This window comes from Sapajus apella, unplaced genomic scaffold, assembly GCF_009761245.1.
Source record: "Sapajus apella isolate SASKATOON/1434 unplaced genomic scaffold, GSC_monkey_1.0 scaffold38, whole genome shotgun sequence".
Taxonomy (NCBI): Eukaryota; Metazoa; Chordata; class Mammalia; order Primates; family Cebidae; genus Sapajus; species Sapajus apella.
In genome coordinates, this window is record NW_022436978.1 from 11,076,644 (window position 1) to 11,096,626 (window position 19,983).

Here is a 19,983-nt window from a genome sequence, read left to right on the forward strand (position 1 = left end):
TTTTGCTTTTTAAATTTCTGAGTCATCATTTCTGTAAAATAATTTATGGTAATCTGGAATTCTATTTCATAACATCAAATGTTTTAAACCTCTAACATATTCAATAGGCTTCCCAAAATCAAACTTTAGTTATAAAATTGTCATTCCTGACACCTGGCTTTTTGGATACTTCAAAGGGCCACTGGAGTGTCCAGAAAAGAGAGGTAAACAGGATTGTTTAACATGTTTAGGTACATGGAATTGTCAAAGTGATGTTCAATCTTCTTTAGGTTATATTTTGGTGAATAATGCCAATATGTGTTCCAAAATTGTATGAAATTTCTAAAATTCTAATGTTTGAGTATATGCTATCAATCACAATACGGTTGTTATGTTAAGCTATTTTAAACCACAGAGATAACCAAACTTTGTCAATTATGCTTCTAACTGTAACTACACTAGACGTTTTGTTATTCACAGACAATTTTTGACTTGTTTTAATCCTTTTCAAAAGATTGTTTATGATGAGTTATAGAACTTTGACAGGAGCTCTCAAATATAGGTTTATGACAACTTTGGAGATTATAACACTGGAATAAAAAAAAAACTACAGAACTCATGAAGAGCTCAAGTGCTCACGAATATCAAGCAAAGCAAGAACTAAACAGACTGAACTTAGAAAGCTGAAACAATCTTTAAAACTTTTGCTTGGAATATTGCTGATCCTTGTTCTGTTTTTCAGAGTCAAGGAAACTTATTTTGAACTATTTCCAGCCTTTATTAATTAAGGTATCCTCCTGTGAAGAAAATTTGGAGCATGTTTGTTTCTCTCTGCCTGGTTCCTCTAGAATTTGGATACTATCTGTGAGTATTTTTAACTTATAGCATATGTTGTTTGAATCAGTACCATAAGAATCCATTTTTTTTCTTTTGCAACAGGACACAATTGCAGAAACTGGTGGTTTTACCAAGGGTTTGACTGGAAGGGTATGCTCCCCTTTAAGGAGTCAAGCTCAATTTGCAGAGCCACGGAAAGCCCGTTGGGAAAAAACTGGCCTCATACCTTTGTCTATACAGTCCTTATACAGGTTTCCTGACCTGTGGTCAGCAGAGAATGTCACTTTCTAAGAGGCCCAGGACCTCCAAATTTATCTTGGGACCTTGAGAGGAGAGGATCACCCAACTCACAGGTATTTGAAAATATAAACTCATGGCTAGGCTCAGCTTTAAAAGGTCTTATCTGAGATTCTTTGTGGAAGAGAGTTCCATCAAAGTCAATCTAAAAGGTGTATGTAGAAATAGTTATTCTTGCGGTATTTTATGTAACTAATCAGGCCAAGTATAAGATTAAAGTCTATTTTGCCAACAAGTCAGGCCTACCATAATTTTCTTTAATAAAAATGAGGATTGAAGAGAAATTATGTTTCAAAACTTATCATACCTTTTTCATTAAATTCTAAACTCATTAGTTGTTTTTAAGTTTTTGCCTAAATTTTAGACTAATTCTGCTTGTTCCTGTGAACCAACTAGTAATCTCCAGCTGCAGCTCAGAAAGAGCAAACGGGATGGGTAATGTAGAGATCTGGATCAATATTCTAGTTCTGAGCAATTATTCTGCAAACCCTGTCAGGTGATGGGAATAAACAGGATATCCATTGCCTAAAGGTTTCCTTTTTGGGAAAGTAAGACCAAGGGAGCTAACCAAAGCCAAGCACCATGCATCCAAATCTTAGCAAGCATAAGTATAACCACTAGTTATATGGAAATGTCACAGACATCATTTTTTCTCCTTTGTTGGAAGAGGACTCAATTCCACAGCTTTACCTTAGCATGTGGCTTATGATAAGGAGTCCATGTGATGCTTGAAATTGAGTTTGGGACACATTCTTTGGCCCAAACTCAAATTCAAGCTTCACAGTAAAGCCCTAGAAAAGAAAACTGGATCTAAGGGCTCTAGAGGCCAATGATAACAGAGGTCAAAAGGCACCGTTCAGGTGAGAACAGCTAATTCTTGCTGATTAAGACAAGCCTTCCATTTCGTGGATAAAGGTCATGCTAGTATCTATGGCACAAGTGAGGTCTAGGGAACTCCAAGGCTACTGACAGTAGGGGGAATAGAGGCATAAGTGAGAAAAGATAATTCATATTCTCTAAGCCGTCCCTGCTTCATGGGTGCATGCTCTGACACCCATGGATGGCACCTGCCAAAGTTGCTGGGACTTGAAGATGCAAGGATGGTAGAGGGAAAGAGGACACTCTTCCTTCTCTCCCTCACGTACCTCAGGTATTCGCTAGGAAGAGAAGGAAACAAAGCATGCCTGCTCCCCTCTTTCTAGATGTGTAGCCATCCATCTTCACTCTGTACCCATTTCAAATGCATCCTGAACCCCTGGAACGCCATCAAAAAAACACCTTTTTTTTTTCCTGTCTCCTCCCTCTGTCCTCTATTCACTGATAAGTAATTATATCTCATACTACAAAACAGTCCCCTTCGATGCATCCTCCAAACTGGGAAAAGCTAATTTCCCAAACCTTAAACCGGTTGGCTTAGTATTGGGTCAGGGGAAGGGAACCCAGAAGCTTGACATGCCGGCAAAAGTCTAAAAGTTGTTTTACCTGTCAGGCTTCCGGCCTCCCTCTGCCTATGCAAACTGGTAAAATGTCTTTGGATTTTTAAGCTGTCCTCACCACCCACTTGTTTCATTTTAATACATGTTTTCTAATAACCCAGTCTGTCTCTTCTCGACTTCAGGCCATCAAACTCCAAACAGTCAGGTAATCGGAGCCTTGGACGATGGCTCCTTTTGCCAGGGACCCTGACACAGGCCTCTCAAGGAGCTTTGTAAACAGGAAGCAGTTAACATTGCTTCCCTTATCCTTATCCTTATTCTAATTGGCAGTTAGATGTACTTCTCTACAGGGGGAATGAGACAGTCAAGTATAAAGGGGTCCCTGGAGAGCCTCTTATCAGTCTGCATCCTGGGAGAATGGGGTGGAGCTACAGAAGTTCACACTTGTTTGCAGGAGGGGAGGTGCCTGATTCCTCCTGTTCCTGGGGGTAACCAGTGATTCAATCTGTGAGGTAGAAAGCCTCCTAGAAGGACTCTTGCTTTGCCAAGAGTCCCTGTTTCCTTTTTACCCAAAAAATTCCATTTTTCTCACCCTTCTATGTGTCCTTATCTTTCCTGGTCATGTGACAAGAACCCTAAGGAGAAAGTCCTACAACAATGTGACCATGAACTTCTTTTTATGCAAAGTGCCTATTAAAGACCCATTGCAAATACTGATGTAGTCAAAACTCTAATTGTCGAAGGGAGAGAGCCCAAGCCATAATTCCCAAATCGATCCTCAATCCACAAGATATAGGTGTTTTTTAAAACTCCACTTGAGACTAAATTGTCCATCACTGAAGGAAATAAGTCTTAACTTTCCCACAGCCTAATTCAAGCCTCATGTCCCTTCTCCAGCCTCTCCAGAGTCTCTCTGATCTTGCCTCTGCCTAAAAATAAATTATTCCTTTTCTAAAAACTCTGGGTAGGTATCTATACCTGTCTTAGAGGCCTGAGAAATTTCTGCCCTGATCTGTTTTATTTAGGTTTTTTCTTACCACTCCCCTTTTTTGACTAGGAGTCTAAGTTTGTGTCCATAGTGTATGGTCCAATTCTGTTATGCAATAAACAGACATATAAACACTGGGCAACTTCTGCGTAGTGCTCTAGGACACAGTCAACCTCTGTTCTAGTTTGCTGTTGATTACTTTTTAACTGTGTGGCCTTGGATAATGTACTTAACCCCTTTGAACCCTGGCATCCTTATCAATAAAATAAAGATGACCTCATAGGATGATATAAGAATTGCAATAGATCATGTTTACGATAAAGCTTAATAAATGGTGAAGTATGATACAGATACAAGATGTTGATACTTTTATTTTACATATGGATTCACAGGCACACTGCTTTCTCTAGTCAGGCCACAGGCCATCCTAAGGATGGAATCTTCTCAAAATGTTGGTTCAGACAGATGTCACTATAAGTTCTGTGACAACCAACAAGATCCACTGCCTATGAAATGAACCTGTCTTCAGAAATCAGACTTGAATGGATCCAAGCCATCTTTGGCCTCACAATACAGTCAACTGTCCCTTCACAGTGTACTTCCTAGTATCATTCCCCCAATTCTGTTAGAAAAATGATTGGCTTGATAGAAAGCATCCAGCAGATGAGGGCCTCGGTTCCCCTCCTGTTCAGGTACCCAGAAGCCTCGGACAGGCCCCCCTTACTCCATCAGACCCTGCAGCACCTAAGAGATCACCATTCTCCATTACACAGAGAAGCAGGCAGGATGAGTCTTCTTTCCCAGTTCTGACTGGCATGAACAAGTGCTATACAATTGGCCATATACTTTATTGTTCTTATGCCTCAGTTTCTACAACTAGTTTTATAGCAAGAGTTAAATGACAACATTCACAGTAGACTTTCAGGGCCCCAGGCCAACACTTCGCCACCTGTGGAGAGAGCACAGGGGCTTCAGTGCAGCCTTTACCTCCAGGTATTCTCATTCTATAGGAGAAAACAGCCTATTAGGCATCCTCACTGCTCCAATCCCCAGTCTTGTCCCTAAAGCACAAAGATAATATTCCAAGTCTTCCTGGGAACTCCTATAAGCCAAAAACATAAGTCTTAAAGAAATATCATGTCTCTGTACCTAAAGTGTTAAAGAAAATCTCCTTATGAACTAACACTGAGGAGGTCTGTGTGAGTCTGTGTCCCTGCTGAGGAAATTCTATGGCTTCTTTCACTAATTTTTGGGCACCAGGATCATCCTGACAGATGGCAATGTGCACCCACCAGTCCCATAGTCTGGGCTGTGACCTCAGTCCACCAGATCACACTGGATGGGGGGAAGGGGAGGAGGACTATGGCCAGAGTTCTTTTCATATGCATTGACATTTGGTGACTTTATTGAAAATAAAGTAACACCATGCAATTCCCCTTTCATCAGAATGAGAATAAGCTGGAATTTTATAGTGCTATTATCTACTGATCCATAAACCACTAAAGACTCAAGTAACCCTAATTTCAACAAGTATGCCTTATCTTTATCACACAGCTACTCACAAACAAACAAACAAAAACAGAGAGGTGCTCAAGCGGTGCTTAATGTGAGGTTTTAAAATGCTCTGACAAGCATATTGAGCAGGAGGGCAGAACATACACTAAAAAAATGTTGACAGAGGACAAGGGGGGCATTTTCTGGCTGCCTCATAAGCTTTTAAGAGGTGATTTTCCCAATGCAAAGCTATTTCACGTAACTGGGCTCTTACCATGTGGAGCCCTTATGCTAAATGCTAATGGATGACACAGATTTTCATTGTCCCAGACATCCAGGAACTTACAACCTATACAAATCTCCAATTTGCCTATGACTCATTGTAACCCCATAGTTTAAAAGCCTATTATTTTAATTACCAGCTCCTAGCTCTGCCACATGGTACCGATGAAATATTGGGCAAGTTACTTACTTAATCTCTTTATGACTTACTTCTCCCACCTGCAAAATGGGGAGAATAATATTTTCTACTTTCTATGATTGCTGAGGGGATGACATGAGTTAAGATATATAAAATGCCTAAAAGTGTATTTGCTGTTATTATTTAACTGTACAAAGCTAGTTATCTGTGTTTGCTCATGCTATTATTAAGTATACAAATCAGTCCAAGCAACATGCCTACATGCCGTGGGGAAGGAATTACTTGCATTTTAATGTGGTAGAGAGTAGGAGTTGTGGGGAGAGAAGTTTATACTGAGGAGTGAGGGTGGAAAGACTCCTTGGAGCTGATACTACAGCTGGCCTCTGGAGACAGGTAGCATTCTGCGATGCAGCCATGCATAAGGAAGAAAGCCTCTTAGGGGACAATTAACAAAACAAGCTATACTTTTTACCACTGATCTAGAGAACAGAAAGGAAATCTTAACTGAAAAAATGCAAATTAGATGACTATTATCTTGCAGGTTGGAAGTCCCTAAAACCACGGGCTAAGGGCAGCAATAAGAAATAGAAATTTTATTATTCACATCATTTCAAGAATGTACACTGCATGGAGCTGCTAATCATACCAATGCATAGTTACTACATTCTGTGTTAGGTGATTACAGGCATTGATAGGTCATCACCCAAGCAATGGGGCCATGAAAAGGATGTTCCATTATGACTACACAGGAAATGAAAGTCATTCTCATTAGCACAAAAATATTTTTAAAACATTTTATTCACAGATTTTTTTTTCTGACATTTATACACTAAAACCTCACAACCTCATAGGGATTCACACACATATACATACCCTAGCAGGGATTTCACACATATATACATTTAATCTCACAACTTAATGAGATCTCCAGATCCTCAAGCTGCCAGGAGCCTGTCATTTAACTTCGATTCCATTTTACAGAAGAACTATAGCTTCATGGATACCAAATGGTGAAGCCAGTGTTCAAACTCAAATGCCTTGACACCAAATCTCATAGCATTTCCATTGTATGTTCTTGTCATTGCCTTAAAAGTTTGTGTTAGAGATAAGGAGCCACTACAACTATTTTCTGCTGGAATCCGAATGTCTATCTTCTGCTTAGCAACAATCTCAGCATTTGTCATGTCCTAAAGAAAATCCCATGTTGCTTCATGCCATTGATCTGTAGCTGTCTCCAATAAAAGGACTCGAATGCCTGCTGTGGCCCTGGGAATTTTAAATAAGAAGTCAATGAGAGATGCTGGTAAGTGGTTCTGTAATTGTCTAGGGGCAGATAAAAACCTTGGTGGAATAATAATCATATCAATGTGCTGGCTACGTGAATGATCCTGCAGTGAATTACAACAGGGTACTTCAACTCCAAGCCTAGGGTGGCAGATCTGCATAATTAATCTCCCTCTGCAATAACCCTGCAGGGTCAGCAACATCGGCATTCTACAGCCAAAATTAATGTCTTATTATTTCAGTCCCCTTTGGTATTTCTTCAGATTCAGGAAAATAATATCAGATGTAGCAGCTCCGTTAACACAGACAGGGTTTTAAAGGATCTCTAGGCTATGAAAAAATTCTCATGTAAATCCTGGTAGGTAAATAGAGGATGGATTCAATGGATTCATTTACTATTAGTCCTAATAAATGCACCTCCTTAGTTAGAGTCTCCTGATATTTTTTAATTTTATGCTTAGATTAACTTAGACCCTCTGAAGGCCACATATTGATTCACATTGTTCAGCTCAGGCTTTTACAGAATGATTTTGAAAAACTATGTTTTGGTAATTCACCCTCATGTTAGAGAAACATTAGGTCATTAATATTAGGTAAAATAGGTTCAAAAGTTATCTTTTTCCACGGGACTTCTTTCAGGGCCTTTTAGGATGCTAATGCATGTTGTAAAACTAAATTGCTTAGTAATAATATACAATGTTTCTCAAACCTAATTGACTTAAGTAATTCTTGTTTAGCAATATCTCCAAGCATCAGGATACTTACCACAGTTTAGAAATGCTGAGTGATGTTCTTTCAGAAAAAAAGGGGAGGGGAGGTGGAGTTTGTCCCCTAACAGTACATCAGGCTTTGAGGAATTTCTATAAATTCTCTCATTGAGTGTATTACTCCTACTGGAGGTAGTTTTATAGTAAGGGTCATGAATTTTTAATTGGGAAAAAAGTAGGAAATTCAAATCAATTTTCTAACTTGCTAAACGATTCCTGTGGCAAGCCGAGGGCAGAACAATGACACAATGGCTAGCTAAAATGAGATGTAAGACACACTGGTGCATTTCAGTATGAGGATGCTATGCTCCACCAGTGTAGCTAATTGGAGTCAATTATAATTTCACTGCTTCCAGAATTTTGGATACTTAAAGACTGTTGCCAAATCAGAACATAAGACACCATAGAGGAAAAGTCAGAAAACAGAGGGGAGTCTTTATTCTTCCAATTATAAACGGAGTAACAACATACAAGACCCAGCAAATAACCCTTTCACCTGTGTGACCTTAATGTTAGAAAAATAAAAAGTGCTATTATTTTTAATTGTTCTTCTTTTTCTGAAAAAGAGGAAGATGATAAGAAAATTAATGTATTTATTAAGGTGACCTACAAAGAGTTTTTGCATGTAAATATTATTTTCATTCTCTAATATATAAAAAACAGACTGAAATCTCCTTCTATAAAACCAGAGGAAGAGATATTTACCACCATAAAAACAAGAAGGCCCATAAGCCTCAGGTAAGTGTTGGGTGCCATGGGAACACCTGTAAAGGCTGACTGATGACAAAGACCGAAGCAGTTTTTTCAAACATCACATCCTAGCACTACTTCCCTGATGCCCTTCACTGACATTCTGGATCCTCCATGATCTGGCAGCAAACTCTCTTTCCAACCTTTTGCTGTACCTCCACTTCTCATACAGCAAGGATTCCCACCACAGGTACAAATACAGACATTGCTACAGGTCACCACCTGCCTGCCTTCCCCTTTTTACTCATTTCTTATGCCTGGGATGCCCTTCATTACCCTCTCCACATGTACAAGTACCACCTGTCCTTCAGGGCATAGTTCTGAAACCAGTTCCTTCATAAAACCTCCCTGCTTCCCTCTGTCAGATGTGATTTCTCCCTTCTCCCTAAAACTTTAGCTAAGTTTCCTCTTTAGTCTCAGTAATGTACTTTCTTATCTCATACTATTAATTAAGCGTGTATCTCTTCTCTCTTAAGACCCTTGCAGACAGGGTCCACTTCTGATTCATTTTTGGCTCCCAGGGCCTAGCATGAAGCCTGGCATATAGAAATCGCTCTGGATTATTGATTGAATAATTACATTCTTCTAAACAGAGTGATTCTACAGGCTGTTTCTCAATCCAGGAAAATACTATAATTTCTTTATGTGTTTTCTACCGCTTCGGTCTCTCAACAATCATTTCTTTCTCAGATCATTGTGGATGATTTTTCCACTAAAATATGTCAGGCAAGGTACATTCAACAGAATACTTTGAGACTGTCATCTGCCTTTGTCAGTGTAAGCCTTGGTTATGATGCTTTATAATACATACATTTGCATTTATCAAGTGCATGGTGACACTGAACAACAGAGTTGCTCGGTGAGCTCCCACCCAAGTGACCATAGAGGGAACAGCTTGGACTTACACCATAAATTTTGTTTAATTTGGATTCACATGTCTGACTTAACGTCATTGGAGCTCATCATTTTTTTTGGCTAGGATGAACTCCCCAGAGTCTACCGATGCTAGGAAAAAAAAAAATCCCTTAATCTTTGTGTATGTTACAATGGGTAACTCTAATTACCATTTCTAAACCCCAAAAGCTTTCAGGAAGCAGTTCCATTTAGAAAGAAAGAGTTTTCTATGAAAGAATATAACAGAAATTCCACGACCCCTTTCAGATTATTACCCAAATTCTGAGATCTGGAGCTTTTAAACTGAAAGCATAATTTGGGTAGGAGAGGAGGATAAGATCAGCAATCAGAGGAAAGCCAAGAGAAGGGAGGTTACAAGCCATGACAGGCATACATGTGGAGAAGGGAGAGCCCAGGAAAAATTAACTTTGAAAATAACATTTGTTCATTCATTCAACAAGTATTTTCCAAATTCCTACTTTATGCTAAGTACATTACTCAACTGAAATAATTCGTGCTTTGACACTATACACAGCGCTTTTTTTCATGTCTTATTCTATTTGATAGTCACACAACTGACTCAAAAAGGAATATAATTTTCCTGTTTTACAGATGATAAAATTAGGTGCCAAAAGGTGAAGTGTCTAACTCAAGATAGCACAACAATCAAACAGCAAAGCTTGATTTTAAGACAGGTTGTCTGGCTGCAGCAGAGTGTCTGCCCGCAGCAGAGTGTCTGCCCTGATTCTTTCACATTATTCTCGCCAACGCTCATGGCAGTTTATAAAACAAAATACATGAAGGGTTCAGTATTTAGTTTGCTGTGTCCAAAAGATCAATTAAGAAAGATAAAAATTCACTGGAGCAAGGGCTGTGAAAAATGCCAACTCTATGTTAGTAAAATCCCTGAATTATATGCAAAAAAATCTTTCACCAGAAAGGTTTTTAATTATCAGTTTGATAGTAAAGAAGGGGCACAAATGAGACATCTCTGGGGAGCTGCACAGACTTAAGTTATTTATAATTAGTATGGCATCATTTTTATAAATGGGTGCACCACATTCAAGGTTTTTAAGTTGTTTTCTGTCAGCTTCCCAATAAAACATCTTTGTCTTTAAAATCCTGGGCAAACACAATTCTCCACTTCTCATCCAGAGACAGGATATTATTGAAATTTCACAGGCAGCCTGAATAGGTAGGTTAAAGTGATAATGATGGTGGTTGCCAGGGGCTAAGGGGAGGACAGAATGAGAAGTGAGTGTTTAATGGCTCCAGTTTCAATAGGAAATGTGAAAAATTCTGGAGATGAATGATGGGGATAGTTGCACCACAATGAAAATGTACTTAATTCCACAAAACAGTAGACTCAAAAATGGTTAACATGGTAAATTTTGTCACAATAAAAATACAAATAGAAGAAATGCTAATGAATTCTCAAACCATGAAAGACTAACCTCAGCTGAATCTCAAACTCAGAAAAAGTAAAACTTTAATTCCGAACTGCTTAGTCAAACATAATGAAATAGGACCTACCTCCTGTCAGAATAAGTACATATTAAAAATAAGAGGTCTAATTCTTTTCGAAAATAAGGGAAAAGATTCTTCACCCTCTTACCTTTTCTCAGAGCATTTACTTTGGTTAACTTGCAATTATTGAGTATTTTTTGCACTCTTTGAAATGTATACAAATCCTTTTGAGGACTAGACAAGGACTTTTGTCAGCTTTGTGACCTAGGAATGCCTTTACAAAGACCTAAAGGCCATCTCTTTGAAAAGTGAACATCAAGGTAGCTAGCACCCCTATCTCCCAGTTTCTGTGGGAGAGCTGGAGTCTGACTTTGGTAGGCACCTTGCAACAAGTTAAAAAATTACCTCCTGTCATAAAAATATGAAAAGTTTGTTTTTCCTCTGGCCAAACCCAATCAGTTAACATGGATGGCCACCCCAATTACCAGGTAAAGTTAGGATGAGCTATGTGTGACAAACGGTGCTGTCAAGCTTACTTGGGGGACAAGTTATTGTTTATCTTCAAAACATGCATGTAATGGGCTGTTTGGCTTCATAAAATAGTGAGATTTCTTTCTGTCTTTGCAATCTCTTGGGGGATTACCTTCGATGTACATCACATTCTGATTTAATAATGCATGTTCAAGAATAAATAAATAAATGTGTTTTCTTTCTCTCTCACTTTTGTAGAGAGAATTTCTCAGTTGGGAGATTTTGCTTTTAATTTTATTTCCCCAACAGCTCCTAAACATATAACCTCTATAATTTTCACTAAAATAAATTTAGTTATAAAAAAAAATCAACACAGATACATGGAAAGACTAATTCCCATTATTACAAACAAATAGGAAAACTGAAGAAAGAGAACAATGAACTTCTCAGGAGGAAAAAAAATACCAAGTTTAAAATGAATGAGCATTGGTATCCATGAAAACAAATAAATGGTTAATTGCACAGCCAGGACAGGAAGAAATTTCCCTATAGACAGGTTCGTGAAAAGGGTTTTGTAATATGACTTTCAAAAAGAGAATTATCTGCCTTTGAGTCTTTGAGGCTTTCAGCTTCAGAATGGACATCATACAATGAACATCCATCCACGAAAGACAAAATCAGGACAGAGGGAGGGAAAGGTAGTAAGAGACCTGTGAAGAGAGAGGAAGGCAGAGAGGTCGGAAGAGAGAGGGAGGATATATGAATGTGAGTAACAAGTAATCAGGATTCATCTAAAATATCCTTCAGTGCTCTACTAACCTTGTCATTTTTGCATATCCAAGACCTCCTAGATTTCTCTAAACAAAAACTCTATGACAATTTTATATATATATATATGCATATATATACACACACACACACACACACACATATATATATGTATGTATGTATGTATATGTATGCTAGCATTTTCTCATTACGTGTGCACATCTTCTCTACTTCATTTTATTGTAAGCAACTTAAGGTTTGACAGTGAAACAAGTAGTGTTTTGTTTTGGTTTCTTTAATCCTTTTTTGTGTCATTGAAATGCCACAGGGAGAGCACAGACCCATAAAATACATATATATATATATTTTAAATGGCCATTAAAAGTAGAAAGAAGTATTCAAACAATGTCTAAATCTTAACAATCTTAATAATCTAAACAATGTCTTAATAATCTTAATAATCCAAATCTAAAAGAAATGGATGTAACAGACATTACATTTTCAAGATCTGTTCTAATAACAGAAATAAAAATGGCAAGTCCCTACTGTGTTTTTTCTTATATATGTCAAATAATCACCTGTTTGGTTATTTTTTACATTTTATTTATAATTATTTATATCTATTTCATTGTATTTTATTATTTTTATTTTTACTTTAATCTTATTTATTTTATTTTATATATTTATATATATTGTAATTCTAGTAACTACACACATTTTGTAAAGGGTCAGGAATGTCACCAGAGTTATATGATACAGATGTTTTAAGTATTGGAACACGAATAGAATAACTAAGAAAACTGCAAAAGAAACATGTACAGATGAGAGAAGTCAAAAATGACACTAAGAAAAACAGGAATACCAGGGGAAGTAGGGCAGATGAAGATACTGCGAGAATGAGTCTGAATGCAAGTCTGTTACAATCTGTAATACAAGATAGAAAAGCTCTTTTGAAATTATGAAGCTTTTGCTTGTCAATTTTACAAAAGGAAATATAATAAACTAAAACAATGTTATTTTCCTAAGATCAGATGCACCAAACTCTGATTCTGGACCTTACTCTGACCTTGTGATCAGGCTTCCAATTCCTGAACAAATATACAATTGTCACAGATATACAGATATAGCCCTAGTCATAAAATATTAACACAAAGTATTTCCCTATGCTTTAAACATAATCTCCTGGACAGAAACTCACCTGAGTTTCTGAAAGCTCGAATCCTCCACATCACTGTAGCTTTTTCTCAAAGAGGTGAGAGGAGGAAACAGATTTGATAAGGTACTAAGTCTCTGTATTAGTTTATTAGTGCTAAGCCAAACAGGGGAAAGCCCTTTATAAATCCATCAGATCTCCTGAGAACTCACTCCCTATCAGGAGAACAGCATCATGGGGGTAACTGCCCCCATGATTCAATTACCTCCTGCTGGGTCTCTCCCATGACACATGGGGATTATGGGAACTAAAATTCAAGATGAGATTTGGATGAGAAAACAGCCACACCATATCAGTTCCTTTGTACAAGGGTGTATAAAACCCAACCACAGCAATGATGGAAACCAGACAATCTGAATGACATCTTGCTGACATGAATACGGAAATACCCTGTATTTGTATATTTCCCTCAAACCCCCTCTTCATTGAAAATGCAAGCATTTATTCAACAACACACAGCTAAGAGCCCCTACTGTGTGCAAAGCACTCCATCCTGCCTTGCAGATGAATGCTAAGGACATAGTCGGTGATCACAAGACAGATTATATCAGAACCCACTGACACAAAAGCAACCAAGTGAAGGCAAAGTTGGATATCTTCTCTAAGACAGAGCTTCTCAAATGGTAACATGCATAAGGAGGACCTGGAAAATGAGGTAAAAGGGAGATTCACACATTCCATAAGTCTAAGGACAAGACTCAAGATTCTGTGTTTCTAGTCAACCCACAGAGGCTGCTATTGCTGCTGCTCCTTAGACCATACATTGAGAAGCAACAGTGTAAGGCATAGAGTGTAAATAAAGGGCTGTGAATGCTAAGTGAGCAGTGATTCTTGCTAGCTGATAGTTGTAGGGAGGTTTCATGGGGAAAGCTCTTGCATCGAAACAGGAAGTGGAACAGAGGTGGGTGTTTGTTTGTGGGTAGTTAGGGACCAAAAAGAATCACAGAGACAATGGAGAGTAAAGAGAAAAGAACGGAAGAAAAAGGGGAAAAGGTATTCCAAAAAGCAGAAATAACTTGAATAAAGTTCTCAAAGCAGAGAAGTGTATGAGATATTTAGAGGAAAACAAGAAATTTAATAAGACTAGAGTATAAGCTCTAGGTGAGTAAACAATGAATTACAGAAAATAGGCGTAGAATGATATGCCATGAAGAAATCACCCACATCTTATTTGACCCTATATTTTGGAGGGCACTGGGTATCTGATCACCAACAAGATAGGCAAATTTCAGCTGTTAAAATTACTCGTGTAGAATAAAAGATCTTGTAATTTAGATCTGGTCTAAAGTTATTCATATTCTCCATTTTGATATGTATTACTAAATGCTCGTTATTATTCCTCAATATAATTGCCTTTCTGTAAATCATGGCCCATCTTCAAATGAATAACGTTCCTTCAAATGAGACTGTGTAAGATCAAAACAAAATATGCCTGTTCCCACGCTCCTTAAAATGTTCACCATTCAACAGCCTACTATTAAGCAGTGGCTTAGTGGAATCACAAATCATTTGTATTTACTGTCAAAAGCTGCAAATTTCCAGAAACGTTTCATAATGTAATATCCTGAAAAAGGAAACCAAATGAGGCTATAAGAGAGCATAGGTTTTCGCACCGCTGCTACATGAAAGGCACAGATCTGAGCCAGTGCTGTGCGGCAAGGAACAGAGAGGAATCACAGGATACCCAGGAAACTCAAGCAGGTTGCCAAACCCTAACGGCAAGTTCATTGCTCCCCTGCCAACATTATTAATAATTTACAAAAAAGAAGAGAAAAGGCATCCAAAGCAAAGGCATCTAATAACTTATCTATCAGTTCTTGTTTCTGTGTCCGTCCAAATCAGTAAAATCTTCAAATGTCACATTATTGCTCTTTGAGATAGGCTATGAGTCTCACTTAGTAAGAGGTTCCAAGTTAATTTTTTAAATGAGTAAATGTCTACAAGTTTTTTTTTAAGCCATATTAGGAAGTCAAACCATTGTATCCCCTTCTCCTCTCCCTTCAGCATTCATCTAATCTTTCTTAATATAACCATAGATAATTACTGGACTCAGATTTTTTCATTTTTTCACATACAACTTTTTCTTTTTACAAAAATTGAGTCATACGTGTATACGGTGGCTCATGCCTGTAATTCTAGCACTTTGGGAGGCCAAGGCGGGCAGATCACAACGTCAAGAGATCGAGACGACCCTGGCCAACATTTTAGTAGTGAAACCCCGTCACTACTAAAAATACAAAAATTAGCTGGGTGTGATGGCAGGTGCCTGTAGTCCCAGCTACTCGGTAGGCTGAGGCAGGAGAATCACTCAAACCCGGGAGGTGGAGGTTGCAGTGAGCCAAGATTGCACCCCTGCACTCCAGCCTGGCAAGAGAGCAACACTCCATCCAAAAAAAAAAAAAAAAAAAAAAAAAAAGATAAAAAGATACTTATTTTATCTAGCAATGTATCTTTCACATTTTTTCCAGATTAGTTTATATAATTCTCTCTCTTTTTTTTTTTTTTTGGTTTTTAAAGTTATACTTTATTAGGCAAAACATAGACCATGGTTGTCACCCTAATTCACACTGATATAGCATTGTGATCTATTATATTTCATTTTTAATGGCTAAATATGATTGCATTGTCTAGCTTATGACAGTGTATTTAACCATATCCCCATGATGGCATTTTGATTATTTGCAACCACATTTAGGCTTACAGTCATTTTCTTCAGGATTACTTAAAAATCAGTAGGGTCCCTAGCATACGTAACTTCGAAGATCACAGGAAAATTATGTAATGAGTCTATTGGCCAGTGAAAACATCCAAAGAGGAGAAAAGTGAGACCCACAGAATCAGAGGCATGTAGCCATACAGCAACAGCTGATAATCCAATTACTAGACAGTGTCAATTATCAAGTAAATACCAATAGCCAACAGCTAGACAAACCAGAGCTGCAAACGGTAACTACGATGCATGAACTTAAAAAAACATTTAAAAACTAATCAACTTTATTTATAGTACAGATCTTCAGACAGCAACTTGGTTATCTGAGTCCTTATTCCTAGGCAGAGAATAAGTCACAAACTTGCAGGAAGGACAAATGGCTTTTATAAGTAGGCATGTTGATGTCAGAGAGAAAGCTGACCTACTAACACCTAACATGAAAAGAAACCTAAGAAGCAAAAACTAGTAACATGTGGCCCTGGGGCCATTTCATGTTAGAGTCTTACATATTTCAGTAGGTTCTGGGGACATCATTATGCACAGTGAAAAGTTATTTATGTTCAAAATCACAGCCCTGAATTATTAATGAATATAACTTCTCAGGGTATTTGCTATACAATAGCAGTGCAGTATGGAATATGTCTGAGAAAGACAACCTATCAAAATAGTTAAAACAAGATCCTTGATCATAAGAGACCTCAGAAAGACTTTGGGCCAACCACAGCACTTAATAGACAGAAAAACAAAAGCACAAATGTAGCATGATTGATCCAACGTTAGTGCGTTTTTAGAAATCATTGGAGCTATTAAGCTGGGATACATGAATCTTATGCCATTGGCTACTCCAAAATTACAAGATTGGTAAGTAGAAACTGAAACTTGAATGAGAAGACACTCATTGTTTAGCATTTTCAGAGAACTAAGGTTTACCTTAAGAAATACTGTGATCACAAATGTGAATGTAAGTGGCCCTGGTGGGGAGCTGAGAACGAGTTATAAGTCACAGTTAACTGTTGCTATTGTTGTTGTTTTGAGAATGTAGATCTTCTAAAACCTAAGAAAAAAAAATAGCATTAATTGTTGGCCAGGAATACAGCTGTACAAACAAGAACTTATGTTCAACATGTGGATAATAGGGAAACTAAGTCACATATACATGCAAAACTAGCAAATCTCCTTGCTTCTATGTTTGGCTGACCACGAAACTCTATTGCTTTGAATCAACCAACTTTCAAAATGTAGCTTGACTGTTTCTGTAAGTATTCATCAATGTGAAAGAAACTGAATAGACAGTGTACTTGAAAGCACACTGTACAAGCAGGCAGGAGACTTGAGTTCAAGTTTCAGTGGAGCTCCAGGGCAAGGGCCTCGGGGTTGCCAGTAAAACAAATGAATTGAATGTGAGACTCTTTAAGCTTCCTTGCGACTATTTTTCATGTTTCCAGTCAGATCTTAGAAAGAGAAATCAGGCAAATATGGAAAATCCTTATACCCTGCAATACATAGTACAGTCTAAGATTCCTGTATTTGGGACCTTTGTTGCAACAAAGGCTCTCTGAGACATATTTTAAAGAGGAGAATCTTATTTTCCTAAGCTCCACACTTCACTTTGCTGGGTTTTTTGTTTTTTTTTTTTTTTTGTATTTTATTTTAATTCTCTTACACTCCATCTATCTCCTTATCAAGATGACATCTAGAAAATCAGAAAGGACCTCAGAAGTCAATAATGTTATTTGGGACACTATTGGGAAATAGAAGCCCCGGAAAGAGAGGTGACTTTCATGAGGTCAATAACTCACTAGTGCAAATGTAAGAAGCTGGCTTTTGACTCCCAGTTCAGGCCTGTCTACCAACTCTGAAAACTACTAAGAAATATAACTTGTCCCCTAAAAATAACATACCATTTGTATCCAGGAAAAAGAGTCATGTCTAAACAGGCAATGGTCCTATATCAAAAGAAGACAGCTACTTGGGCCCAGAAGCAATGATCAGGCTGCAAAAGGAGCTGAAGTTGCTGTTCTTTACCCATGACTTTGTGAAGATTTATGGTGTACATGGGAAAACTTGGCCCAACGTCCTATAGGCAGCATTGGATCAGATCCCTAAGGAGTCTTTACAGCTGTGAAGTTCTTAACATCTTTATTTCCTGGGAACAGTTGGACTGACCTGACTTAAAATATCTGGTGAATTTCTGAAGCTTTTCTATAAGGAACAAAACTTCGTAGTTTGAAATATCCACAAATGGTAGATCTAAGCAAAGCATACTGAGCTGTAACATTACATTTTAAAACAATTAAGTGGGCTGGAGATTACGGACGTCTCTGTAAATCTTGAGGAGAAAGATTATTTAATTGAAAAACAGTGTTCATTCTGAGTTGCAGCACTGATCAGCAGGACCCACTGCCAGTTTTTGTATCTTTCTCTTCATTCTTTCAAAGTTGTTAATCAGCTGCTGGAGACTTCCTATCTTTGCAACACTCTTTCCTTCAAGAACCAGGGAACTGTCTCCATCCTGACATTAAATCAAAGGATTATCATATTTGACTAGCAGAGCTTTCAAATGAGTAGTAAGCCAATTAAAAGAAAAGAAAAAAATAGACCAAAAAAAAAAAAAAAAGAGTTTTTCACTCCTGACATCCTGGCCTGCAAGCGGCTTTCCTTTGAAACAGCAAGAAGAAACAGCTCTCAAAGACGCTTTCTCATATGCTGCCAACTGCAAAGGGAGTATTTTTCAGGGGATGCTTGTCTGGTCCGACTCGGACTTGTCTCGGGGTGTGTCATCATTCCTCCAAGAGGTTTGGCCTGGGCAAGACTGCATTCATCAGGAATTATTTCAAAAATCCAGAGCAGGCAACCAGTGGGAGGTTTTTCAACACGGATGTGCACCTCCCACGTGCTCTGGTCACAGACACGACTGGGCTGGTAAGAGGGCCTGACGGAACCGTGCCAGGCCCAGACACAAGTCTTCCATTCTGACACGGAGTGCTGCCAAGAGGGAAGGAACCACATCCTTCCTCATCCTAAGTCCTCTTCTTAAATCGAGTGGTTGTTCGGACAGGGGAAGCACAGGGGGGAGGGAGGAGGAGACATCACTAGTTGGTGTTAATTATAACAAGGGGAAACCTTTATTCCCAATATAAAGTTTCTAAGTGAATTCAAGACAGAATCTCAAGGCCGGAAAGGCCTTTAAATGTCATTTTGATTCAAACTCCTTTTTCCAATATTCAAATCTCCTTGTGACATCCTTGCCAAGTAGATGTCTAGGCCCTCTTTTAATATCTCTAGCGATGGTGAACTCATTACTAATTTAGTTTTCATATGGCCCTAATTGTAATAAATGTCTCTTTATGTTGAGCTGGACCCAGATCCCTTGTCATTTCAACCTAGTCATCCTGGTTGAGGTCTTTCGAGCCACGCTGGGCATATGCTTCCCTCTTTCACAGACACCTATGGGCATTCAATACAGTGGTTCCAGTATTTCAAAGCATTTCCATAACGTCATAGATCATACATTCAAAAATAGGAGACCAGAGTTTTTCGAAAGTACTTGTTCCCCTACTCCCCTCTCCAGCCCTCAAAGTGAGAAAAATGCACTGAGGAAGTAAGAATGTCATTAAAACAGAAAGAAATCTCATCAGTTGATTAAAGAATCTCCCATGCTGTCTGAGCCTAAAAAAAAAAAAAAAAAATTGTAAAAGGAGAAAGGGAGCAATAAGAGGCCAGAAACGCAAATGGGCTGGCTCAGTCCAAGCTGAGATTCTAGGGAACTGTCAGACAAATCAGAGTAGTAACTAACCACCTGTTACAAGATGCTCAGCTGTACATCTAAGCAAACTGGATAGGGGCCGCGGGATACATGGCACACCTCAGCACATGGAGACAAAGCACAAGATTTCATCATGAACTTTACAGTCACACAGACCTGGGTGCAGGTCCTTCTCCACAGCTGTACAAGCTACTTAACTGTATCGAGTCTCAATTCCTTATTCGTGAACAGGGTCAGTAAAGCAGCTCATTGGAATTAGGTAAGATGATTATACGAGGTAATTTCCTGAAGCACTTGGCACACAGTAAGCACTTCAATTTGTTAGCTGTTAACTTTTTCTCCCCCTCATTACTAGACCTGCCTTTGACTCTCCCAAACTTTCCCTGCATACTGCACCAAATACAAGGAAGCAGAAAACCCACATATCCGGTAGAGAAAAAT

At 38.3% G+C, this 19,983-nt stretch overlaps 1 protein-coding gene across 3 annotated transcripts in view; it reads right to left on the minus strand.

Annotated features, from left to right (window-relative positions):
- IL1RAP (interleukin 1 receptor accessory protein) overlaps positions 1-19,983 on the minus strand; it is a 150,213-nt gene that overhangs the window by 112,142 nt on the left and 18,088 nt on the right. Inside the window, exon 1 of one of the 3 annotated variants that reach the window (XM_032298251.1) lies at positions 4,525-4,548. The exons of the other annotated variants lie outside the window; for them this stretch is intronic. The gene's annotated coding sequence lies outside the window, so the exon portion shown is untranslated. Of the gene's footprint in view, positions 1-4,524; positions 4,549-19,983 lie in introns of those variants that run through there. 3 annotated transcript variants of the gene reach the window in all.